Here is a 12,876-nt window from a genome sequence, read left to right on the forward strand (position 1 = left end):
CTTCCAAACTCCGGGCTTATCCACATGGGAACATACCTTCGTGCTAAAGATGCTGTTTTTACCTCCATTTTCTTTTTGCACCGTCTACAATAAAGGATCAATGCCAGCTGCAAACACAGTGTTTTCTAGTCACACTTGAGAGGAAGCATCAATCACGCATTTTCCTAAAGACCACACACCCTCTAATTTAACATTTCCACTCCCTCTGTTTACCTAGCAACTGAGCATGCTCAGTTTGTTCTACCATTAGGTTTCATTTTTTAAAAAACAACAACCCGGAAGTGCAATTATTTGTATTTTCACTGGTACAATACAGATGAAATACAAATCTTTGTTTGAGCATTGTTATGCTTTTGTGCACAAGTTAGGGGAGGGGGAGAAAATAAAGGCACCGTTTGCAACAACATAAAAGAAGCTTGCAGAATGGGAGAGAGAAGCGGAATTTCCCCTTAGCCCACAGGAAATGAAAGAAGGGAGGAGGAGGGAGTGGGCATGGAGAGGAGAACGATTGACACACCCACCTACAAGCATCGGAGTAAAGCATCTGCAAGCCCTAGAGATACAGAGTGAAGACGTTTTTGCCTTCCAAAATTCCAGATTTACAGGGCGGAAACTGTGTGATAGCTTCTGTTGGCCAGTAACGTCATGTGAACAATGCGAATTAAAAGGGGATGCAAGTAGCACCAGACACACAGTAAAACCTAGTGTAGATGAGCCCTCCTCTCCAAACCACAGCTTCTCCCCTGGACCAAACCTGTTGCTCCCAATTACAGGGGCCTTTGATATTTGGTAGCAGCTTCTGATGCATTATAAGCATTTGTAGCCTAGGGAGGAAAAATCCACTTTGTGTGTTGTACATGTTTACGTAGAGGTAAGACCCACTGAGTTTAATGACTTGATCCTTACTAAGTATCCTTAGTATTGCAGCCTAGGAGGATTTTTTTGGCTCCCATCCAATGTTGTTAATTGTGGTTCCGTGTCTTTTCCTCACAGGAAACAATATGAATGGGTAATTCTGAGACGCAGTAGTATTGGAAGGCTCTAATCTCACATAAGTACCCCTCACAGAGCCACAGTTCCCAGCACTTTTAACAAACTACAGTTCCCAGGATTCTTTGAGAGAAACTTTGTGCTTTAAATATGATTTGCGCTTTTATAGCATTCAAAAATCACTGTCCAGAACTGATAATCTCTGAAACACATAACAAGAAGTCTCAATTCAGACGATCAAAGGCCTTGTAAGCATCTAAGGAGACCACTCCCAAAGGCCTCTGATTTGTTTTACTAAAGGGGAGTGCTTCAATGTCTGTGTCAGCTGCATTTCTTAAATTTTGGGATCATTACTAAAATTTATCTATAAAAACAACAGAGAGCCTAATTAAATGTTGTCCTAATTGCCAGTCTGATCAATTTAACAGTGACAGTCCCCCCCCTTCCCAATCTATCCAGGTGAACTTGCATATGTGTGTGTGTGGGGGGTGTTACTATTTTTTCCTGCTTACAAATGTGGGATTATCATTGTTGCGTCATTTATTTCTGTATGCTCATCGCATTACTTACCTGCACTGGATATCAGTGACTTATCTGTACGCAGCACATGGAAAATAAATAAAAAGCTTTTTTAAAAAAAAAAAAAAGTATGGTATGGATGGATGTGACCAATGTCATTGAAATACACCCTGATCTGACTATGATTCAATATTCATCCTTTCCCCAAGATTTCTCATAACATGGAAATTATTTTTTCACTTTAGATGTGTTAGCTTATGGAAAGCTTACATAGCACTTTTTGTCCAAAGTACATCTTCCAAGTGTACTTGTTATAATGGTTAGAACGATGCTCTGAAATTCAGTATTTATGAAACTAGTACTTGAGAATTTGTCTCACTCTCTTTTGCATTCCTCCTCACATCAGAAGAAAAAGGAAGATCTACTTACTCCATGCTCATCAGACAGGCTGTTTCTTGCAAATGTTTAAAAACAGTATTTTACTGAATAGGAAGGACCGACTGAATAAAATGTTAATTATTGCTAGTTGCCTTTGTGCTTAGCCACATCTAGCAAACTTTATTCAGAATGTTATTGTGTAACTATACTATCTTGTGATTGTGAATAGATTCTGTTTTAATTAGCTTTTTCTTTTCCTCTTCAGCAGAATAATGCAACTTGACATAGTATCTTTCTGTTAAATGACTGCTACAAATGTTTGTATATTTTATTTATTTTAATTATATCATTTTTCTGTTTCAACGGTCCAGGGCTAATAACAATGAAACTGAAGAATATATTTTCCAACCTTTAGGGGGTCATGGGCACATTTGGAATTTTGAGGGAACACTGTGGGCACCACCACTTCCTTGGATTGCTTTTTCTGTCCCCTGTCCCGTCCCCCTTGACAGAGAGAAAAAGAGACACAATTTGCTCTCTGCTTTTCTGTCAGAACCAGGCAAAAGTCAAATCCAGTAGCACTGAAATAAATCCTCTAAAATGTGCATGATTTTACATTGGGATTCCCAAAATATCTCTAGGGGTTGTATTCAGCTAAGTCCTACTCAGGGCTAGGAATGGGGTAGAAATTTGATTCAGTTCACATTTAAAGCTGAATCTATCAAATTTGCCCTTTCTGAAACAAAATGGCAGCTGAAACATAGCCATCCTTTGAAATTTGCACTTATCTGAATTTTGCAATGCAGTTCTCTCACCAAACTACAAAAAAAGAATATATTAGGGTTAAGTGTGCATAAAAATGAATGTAAGTGAAAATAACATACAAAAATGCATTACATTAGGAGAAACTGCTTGCAAAAGTGTACATTTGTCAAAACTGCATAAAATTTGTTTATCAGGAGAAATTCACACTAAAATGCTGAAGAGCGACTTCTGGGAAGGGTGACTTCGCTTGTGCCTGCTTTTGGGACGGGCTCCCGCCTCAAAAGAAGCTTATTCAGATATAAATCAGTCAGAACATTTTTTTTTTGACTGATGAAATTTCTCCCGGGCAGGGAGAAACGTAGAGATCAACCTCAAAAGCCTGTTTTTGTTGGGAGGACTGGATTTCATTAATTTATGAGATAAGGTCCAGCCAACAATGCCGGACGGACTTTCGAACAAGCTCTATCTGCTTAAGCGATACGTTTATCTTTTCTTTAAAGAGAGAACGGACTAACAGGCAAGCACCCTTCTTTCTATTATTTTTTTTACTTGGTTTAAATTGTTGCAGCAAAAGGAGATTTGTCAGATTGATCGGCTTTGGACAGCTTCTGGGTGAGCTATAACTCTTCTCTGTTATCCACGAAATTAACAGCTTATCTCTGTTTCTGTCGCAAAAAGCTGTCCTGGAAGTGCATTCTAAAGATATACACAGAAGAGGGATTTCTATTCCTGATTTCTATTCCAAGGAATATTATATTGTCTGGGACTATTCTCTTTTTGGTCTATTTTATTTTGACGAATCTGCTTCTTCACGACGCCACTAACTGTTTTGATGCTGGGAACTAAATTTGTTTTGCATTCTTGAACATAGAGAGATAAGGTAGGTTGCTCTGTTTATACTGTGATGTCATCAAGCCTGGAATATTAACCCAATTGTTGCTGAAATAAGAAGTGGTTTTTCTTTATTTTTGTTTTGCTTTGTTTTCGTGGTTTTAAAAATGGCAATCAAGAAAGTGGCTGAGAATCTGGAAGTAACTATGTTTCAGAAAATAATGGATGAGATTGAGATAATGAAACAAACCCTGCGACAGGGTAGTAAGGAGCTGAAAATTGAACTGAGCAAAATGACGCAGGAGTTTAAAGAAATAGGGGATCCTGTGAGAGAGGAGAATGAGATCAGAGATGAGAAAAGAAAAAATAAAGGGAAGATACAAGCCCTGGAGATTGGAACAAATGTGGAATTGGAAAAAGATCTGGAGTTTATGGATTTTAGAAATAAAATCTACTGTTTGGAATTTAACATTATCTCTGAAGAAATTAATGAAGATATTAGAGATAAAGTTATCAATGGCTTGGATAATCTTCTGGACTGGAATGATGTGATGGAGCTTGATATAGAGAAAATCTATGGAATTAACTGCAGCCATGTGACAATGGAAAAACTCTTAAGAGATGAGCCAGTGCATTTTGTAAAAAAGAAGAACACAGATATGACTTTACAACAGTATTTCAGCAACTTATTCAGAATGGATGGCAAGAAAATATTTGGGATAGAGGAAATTCCCATCAGACTCTTATTATATGACTATGGCTATAACAGCAAGATTATTATGGAATACTGATAATGGAAGATTGGACACTGAAATTACTGGACTTAACAGGACTATTGAAGATGGAAGTTGGAACTAATAGGGATAATGGAATAATGGCTATTGAAATTATTGGACCTAACAGATTCTGATGAGATGGATTAATCGAAATGTTTATTTGGACTATGGTTATGACAATAAGATTATTATAATTATTAACGAGATGGATTAATTGACATGTTTATTTGGAGAAAAATTGATAGATATATTTCTTAAAGAATTGAAACCTCTCTTTGACTTTTTGTGGAAAGAATAAAGTAATGTTTATGAGATTTGATGATTAATTAAGATAACTACTGGAGGAAAGTGATTTTATAATATGATTTAAGAGACAGGATTGTTATATATTGTAGACCTATAACTGATTTGATATGTGACAAATGGGAAGTCAACATTTTATTTTATTTTTGTTTAATCATTTTTGTTTTGTTTTGTTTTTTGTCTTTGAATGTTTTATGATTTTGTTTTCTATGTTTTATGAAAATTTGAATAAAAATTATTGTAAAAAAAAAACTAAAATGCTGAAGAGCTTTCATGAGGATTTTTTTATTTTTAAAAAATTCATATTGCTGCAGAAATGTTGAGAACTGAATTTCAGATTGGAAAAATGAGAAACTGAGAGAACCAAAACTGACAGCTTTTCCCATTCCTACTGAGAGTAGACAATCAAAATTAATGAACCTAAGTAATTCATATCTATTAACTTCAGTTGGTCTACTCTGAGCAGGGCTAGCATTGAATACCACCCCAGCAAAATAAAGTGTACAATTTTTTTAAAAAATACAAGTACCAACTTTGATACTTGTAGGCACCATAAAAACTTTGGTGCAAGGCATGGGGGTCTCATGCTTTTTATACAGGGTAACAGCAAAACTACCAAGAGAACATATCACAGAAGGGGCCTGTGATCTGATGGTGGTTTTGAACAGATCCTATTTTAAAATTATGAGTATCGGTAAGGATTTGTGCCTTGTATCTATATTTTTGTGCCATGGCAGCACTGGAAAGCACCAGATCCATGAGCCAATCAATTCAGTCAATTGAGATATATACGATTTGTGATTTGATGGTGACTGGAGTAGCCACTATGAAAAAAAATGCAATTTCAAGAAGATCAGTTTTATTGTATCGTGTGATGGGGGGAGACTCCATTCTCTCCTAAATCCTGTGGCACCCCACTTTCTCCCTCCTGCCTTTTCCTGGTCACTCTATTTTCCTCGTCCAATCCTTCCAGATCAGTTCCTTTTCTCTTCTACCCTCTTGGTCATTCTGCTTTCTGTTCAGCTTCTCAGGTGCCGGCCTGAGCCTTAAAAGGCATACAGAGCTGAAAGAGGAAGTGGGAAGGAGTGTCACTCTTCCAGGTTCCTCCTTCAGCTCTTTGTATTTCTCAAGGAGGAAGAAATGGACTTTAGCCTTGCCTCTTCATGATGAAGAGGGCAGTAGAGGAGGCAGGATGTCAGAGGCTTCACAGGCACCAGGGAAATTCTCAAGGGCACCACTGCACCCATTGGTTAACCTTGGTGTCCTCAGCACTAGCCTATTCCTTAAATTGGAATACATTTATTATGCTTATTGCCCACTCTTCCTCCCTACTCAGACATATTACAATCCCATACCTGCTTAGCTTCAGCAATGGAACTACTCTGTGCAACTTTAGACCATTTTCTAAGAATAAGAATAAGCAACAGGTTCGAAGAAATGCAACTCTGAAATTTGTGAATGTGCCTGTATTAAATAGGGGCATGTTTATTGGCCACCATTATGACATATGATAACATTTCTACTTTCTTCTTATTCCATAGGAAACAGAGCTTTAGTCTTGCATGAATTTGCCTTTTTATTTCCATGATAAAGAAGTCATTAGTACAAAAAGAAGTGGCTTCAGTGGCTTCAAGCCAGATCCCTCCTAACAACCTTAGAAGGATGCCTGAAGTTATGCTCATACATCCTCCCTACCAGGCATATTTCAGGAGCCAAAGCCTTCCACTTTGAGTATATTTTCCTATAGCAGGGACCCTTCTTCTGTTTACAAATGAATGAAATTGCGGCATTTAACCTGTTCTGAACTAATTGTGGCCATAATTCATGAAGGGCACAGTAACTGCCGTCAAAAATCATTTTCTCTTCTCGTCAAGCAATTGTCTACCACGAAGAGGCAAGCTGTGAGTGGTAAGCGTATCACACATTTACTATGATTTCAACTTCTCATAAGATGTCTTGGAAAGAGTTACATTTCACACAGACATTTGCAAATCTAGTGTGTATGCTGGGGACGACTAAATAAGATGTAGAAATACATCTGGCGGTGGCGGCAGCAGCATGCCCAGTTGGAGAGTGTCAGACGCACCAGGTGGCACTTCCACAGGGGGATCAGGAGCTGAGGGGGCTGAGCTGTCCAAGATGAGGGCTTGGGCTCCCCAAAAGTCCATCCCACTGTCTGCCCCCTCCCCAGGTTCCCAGTCCAAGTCCTCATCCTCTATTTTGCCCTCATCCATCCACCCCCTCCCTGCTTGGCTCACAACACCCACACTATTTATTGATCCAAAGTGCTTTTTGCTGGAATGGCTATAATCCATTTTGGATGCACTTCTCAGGAGCTTGCTGCAGGAACGTGTACACAGAGAGGACTTTCCCAGGTGACCTGGGATGGAGTATCTGATGTCTCAAGGCATCCCTTCACTTCCCTTCATTTCCATGCTCATTCACCTGGGAGTTACCTTTTCCCTTCCTTTTCCAGAAAAGCTGAAGAAGAAATCCTCAATCTTCTTGATATTTGAGGTGAGGAAAAGATTTGAGAACAGCTTAGAAACAGCCACAGCAATTATGGTACATTCAGGCATATCACTTGAGAGATGGAAAAACAGGGAACAAACTGTATGTCAGTATACTGATATATCAGTACACCTGCTTCCAGGCTCTCTCTTTCCATATCCTGTTTTTCAAAAGACCCATGGGGAAAAATGATTACAAAGGCTGTGGGAATGCATGTGTGCAGCTACAACACAGCATGATATTTCCAGCAGTCCTCAGGGAGCATGGAAATACTAATTGAGGAAAGGGGAGTAGAGAAGACCAATGCAGTCCAGTTAGTAAATCAGCCCACCAGTATGTACAGACAGCATGGATAGCAGCTGCCACTTTAACAAACATTATGTCATTTTGTACAACTGCAAGCGCTATATACAAGAGCACTCTAGGGAAAACTGACCCACACACTTTTCAAGGGCTACATGTGTTCACGCCCTTAGTCTCAGTGTTGTCCTTACAGAACTCAGCAGAGAAGATAAGAAGAAGGAGGCTCTGCCTGTCAATGGCTCTGACTGTGTGTGTCATTGGCTTTGGCTCCACCTACAGTTTGGGCTTCCTGCCTTCCACCCCACCAGTTCCAATGGATACCAGCCACCACTGCATGAGAGGACATGGTTAAAAAGTGCACAAGGCTTTTCAATTTGTAACTCTAAATAGGACATTGTACAAATTATCTAAAACATCTGCATCTACCATGTTATAGCATAGTGGCTAACAGTGTCAACTCTGAACCAAGAATTGTTCAGTTCCTTCCCTCAGCCACAAACTCAATAAGTAGTCTTGGGCTAAACTCCTAAACATACTTACCTGAGAATAAGCCCCATTGAACACATCAAGGCTTGCTTCTGAGAAAACATAAACAATATTTCATTGTTAGGAAGTAACCATTTTCATAGTCTAAGATTTGGAATCTGGAGATCATCATAACATATCTGTTGCATTACTTTTGACAAGCATTATATAAATGTTGTTATAAATAATACATCTGTGTCCACATAGTAATATATGTGCAATGTACCACTCTCCAAATTACTTTGATTAGGGACAGCCCAGTTCTAGTAAGTCGGAATCAACTTGAAGGCAGTCCATTTCCATTTACAATATCTCAGAGAGGAGGTCAGGTCTCCTGCACCCCTGGTGCATTCACTATAGCTGTCCAATTTCCCTGCTTTTTAAAGTTTGATAGAAATATCTGTGGGCTATAGGTACGTTCTTAAACCACAAGGTTTTTTGCCTATTAGTGAATTTCTCTGCTTTTTAATCCGGGAGGGAAGAAATGGGATCCTGTGCAAGTTTGCTGAGAATGAATTGATCATTTGCATGCTTATTGAGTTCAATGGGATTTATTTCTGTGCAATCATGTTTGAAAATGGAAATGGACTGCCTTCAAGTTGATCCGGACTTATGGCGACCCTATGAATAGGGTTTTCATGGTAAACAGTATTCAGATATGGTTTTACCATTGCCTTCCTCTGAGGCTGAAAAGCAGTGACTGGCCCAAGGTCACCCAGTGTGCGTCATGGCTGTGTGGGGATTCGAACCCTGGTCTCCCAGGTCGTAGTGCAACACTGACCCAGGGGAGGGACACAGAGGGTAGGAAAAGGTGGAGGGGAGGAGATTGTGTGTGTGGGCCCTGGACAGAGGGGAAGCCCCTTTCCTTTCCAAATGGAAAACATTGTGAACAGTATCATTGCTTTTCAGTGTTTCCCCCACCTTTTTATTCTACAGCAGGCACATGTACCCTCCCACCCACATTTAAACCAAAGCTGTCCCTGGCCACATCCACACCAGGCCTTTATTTCACTTTGGACAGTCATGGCTTTTCTCAAAGAATCCTGGGAAGTGTAGTTAGATGCCCTGTTCCCCTCACAGACCTTCAGTCAGAGTGGCTGACTGTTAAATCAGTCTGGCCACTGGAGTTCCATCCATAGAATAGGAGTCTCCTCTCAGCACCCTTCACAAACTACACTTCCCAGGTTTCTTTGGGGGAAGCCATGACTGTCTCAAGTGAAATCAAAGTCTGCTGTGGGTGTGGCCCCCTAATTAGGCAAGCCCAACAGCTGTGAGTCTGGGTTTTAGAACACTGACAGTTGGTTCTTACTGAGCATGCCCAACATTATCGTTCAGTTCAATGCAAAATGTCTTAAATTAATTAAAAATCAGCCAGGCATTTTCTAACTTTTAAATTGAAGAAGATTGAAGACCAGAGTATGGGGCAAGGTCATTAACAGGATTATAGGTACTCTGTGAACATGGCTGATTTTTAATGAATTTCAACAGATTATGAGAACTCTTGACAGAAAAAAGTCCAGAAGGGATCTTGGAGTTTTTTCTCTCTTTTTACACTTTGAACTCTCGATTCTGTCTGACTGTTTTGTGTATCGCCATGAAAATTGAGAGGGTTGTTAAGCAAGCGTTTCTGAGTTCAGGACTATAAGTTTTGTAAGGTTTTGTTTTGAAATGAGCTTATGGGAAACATCAGAATGGCATGGGGGTATTTTCAATTTAACATTGTGGAATGTGAAAAATCCACACTGGCTATAGTATACAGCCACTCTTGTGGCTGTATAATATGGGGTGTATGTATTTTTACATCTCCAGTGTGTGTGTATATTTCCAACAACCCTGTGAGGTAGGGATGGAAACCAAGGCAGTTCATAACCAGAAATAAAGCCATTTAAAATCCAATAACCATAATGGTAGCTGATTTCCATTTAAAAATTTGATTAAAATGATTAATATGCAGGCAGAGTTTATGAAATAATGCAGATCCACATAACACATTTAAAGCACATCCAACTCACATTAAAAGCACATCACTTCCCCCAAAGAGTCCTGGGAAGTGTAGTTTCCTCCTCAGTTATAGTTCTCACCACCCTTAACAAACTGCAGTTCCCATGATTCTGTGGTGGGATTCATGTGCTTCAAATGTACGTTGAATGTGCTTTAAATGCATGATGTGGATCTGCACTAGTGTGCTGTGCATTCATTAGTGAACCGAAAAGAACAATTTTTAAAGATACTTTTTTAAACAGAGGAGGGGCACAGGCTTTTCATACAAAGGTCCAAAATTCAATTTCTGGAAAAGACTATTGCCTGGAATCCTGGTCAGCCAATGCTAGTTCATCTCATCAGTACTGAGCTAGATAGTACAAAACGGCCTGAGTCAGTATAAGGCAGATTACTTTGTTCATAAAAAAGGAAAGAGATCCAAGGGCCACCATGACTCTGAAATTTATTTATGCATTTTGCTTACATAATTTATATACCATTTTATTGTAAAAAAAAACCTCCATGAGGTTTACAGAGGGAGTTAAAACAATAAAATTATTGGCAAAAACAATTAAAGTTAACGACAGGTATTTAAAAATATTCAAAATAATAAAACCAGCAATGAGTTAAAAACAGATAAAAAGCATAGTAGCTTCTACATGCCTGGGTAGGCTTACCTAAACAAATAAATGTTTTTAGCAGGTGCTGAAAAAAGTACAATGAAGGGGCCTGCCTAATCTCAATAGTGTAGGTGCTGCCACACTAAAGGATTGATTTCTTACAAGAGCAGAACAAGTACTATATGGTACCCACAACATGAAAAGTACACCTTGAACTTGGCCTGGTAGCAAATTGACAACTAGTGCAGATTTCGGAGCAGAGGTATTACGTGCTGACAGGGTCTCACTCATGTCAGAGCAATCGTGCCACAGCATTCTGCACAAACTGCACCCCTGGATCAGGTTGTGCTTCATGGGGATTTCTGTGACCTTGACTGCCAGTTTTTTTTTTAGTTTTGGTTTTTGGTTAGGAATCCTGACTGGTTGTGGGATGCTGAGTTTTCTGTCTTACTCAAAGGAATCTTGTTGTGGTTGGCATGATATTGCATTTAGGAAATCATCACTATCTTGTTTTTCTTTTTTTATTTGCATTTCATTTACCTCTGACCTCACTCCCTTACATCGATACAAGTAACAACAGTGGTTCCATGAACTCAACTCAACCCCCTCAAACCCACTGATGATGCACCTTGTTGTTTGCATGACAGTTTGTTTTTTGACCAATAGAGGTAAAAGAGAATTCACATACTGGGAAGTATGGCTTCAATTGCTGTTGTTCCCAATCTACTGCCTGTGAAGGTCAACCAAACCATGTGTGTTTTCTCTCTGTCAGTTATTACTCACTGGAATTGGGTTGGCTATCCAAGTGAGTTTATAGCAGCCCACAGAGTAGGCAGGAAAGAGTAGAGAACCTTCTTAACTCTTACTCATTTCTGAAACCTCTCTCTGTAGTGAAGGGTCAAGCCTGTAAATAGGTATGGAGTAAAATGTAAATGTACTGCCTTCAAGTCGATTCCAACTTATGGCAACCCTATGAATAGAGTTTTCATGGTAAGTGGTATTCAGAGGTGGTTTTACCATTGCCCTCCTCTGAAGCTGAGAGGCAGTGACTGGCCCAAGGTCACCCAGTGAGCTTTATGTCTGTATGGGGATTCAAACTCTGGTCTCCCAGGTCGTAGTCCAACACTCTAACCACTACACCACACTGGCTCTCAAGTTTGGAGTAGCCACATTAAAAAGTAGGGGCAGGGCATTCCAGGCAGGGGGTTGCCAATGCTGCTTTGATATAGATATCTTTGCAGAGGATCCCTAGTCAAGCTTTACCAACAGCACAATCCTAACCATATCTACTCAGAAGTAAGTCCTGATGACAGAGATGATTATGATGATTATGAGTCACCTAACACCAAAAACAGGACCCTCGGTGGTAACACAGCGGAAGCTCTGCTCATGGCCGGAGTTCGATTCCAATGGAAGGAGGAAGTTGAATCTCCGGTAAAAGGGGTAGGGGTCCACTCAGCATCCGTGGTCGGTAAAATGAGTACCCGGCATATGCTGGGGGGCAAAGAAAGGCTGGGGAAGGAACTGGCAATCCCACCCCATATATACGGTCTGCCTAGTAAACGTCGCAAGACGTCACCCTAAGAGTCGGAAACGACTCGCACTATAAGTGCGGGGACACCTTTACCTTTTAACACCAAGAAACCTTTAGGTGACTGATCATTTAAATTGGATACAAAATACACCAATACAGCTATAACAATATTAAACCAAAAATACACAAACTCAGTCATTAGCTATAAATACCCCATTATGAACACAGGGTTAAAAAAAAATCACTATCACAACAAACAATCTGAACAATCAGTAATTGTTAGTGGTTGGCAACAGCTGTTAAATTTGCTTTTAAAAATGTTAAACGTACTGGAACTATTAAAATGCCTGAGGGAAAAGAAAAGCCTTTGCCAGTGACAGAGATTGTGAAATGGGCAACAGATGAGTCTCCTTAGGGAGAGCATGTCACAGGTGGGAGACCATAACTGAGAAGGCCCTGTCTCTCTTCATCAACCTCTGAATCTCAGCAAAAGGAGGCACTCTTGAGAAGGCTGTCCTATACTGACCTTAGATTCCAGGTAGGCTCATATGGGAAAAGGCTTCTTTTGGATATTGGGATCCTAAGCCATGAAAAGATTTATAGGCCAAAACCAGCACCTTGAATTGGGCCAAAAAATGGACTGGCAGTGGCAACCAATGTAAATGAGCAAGGATCAGTATAATATCACCCCAAGAAGAATCTCACCACTGAGTTACACACCAGCTGAAGTTTCTGGACCACCTTCAATGGCAGCCCCATATACAATGGACTGCAGTGATGCAAATGGAAGGCTAGCAGAATATAGACCACTGAACCTAGATTATCCACATCCAGACTGGTG

This window comes from Rhineura floridana, chromosome 1 (assembly GCF_030035675.1).
Source record: "Rhineura floridana isolate rRhiFlo1 chromosome 1, rRhiFlo1.hap2, whole genome shotgun sequence".
NCBI classification, from domain to species: Eukaryota; Metazoa; Chordata; class Lepidosauria; order Squamata; family Rhineuridae; genus Rhineura; species Rhineura floridana.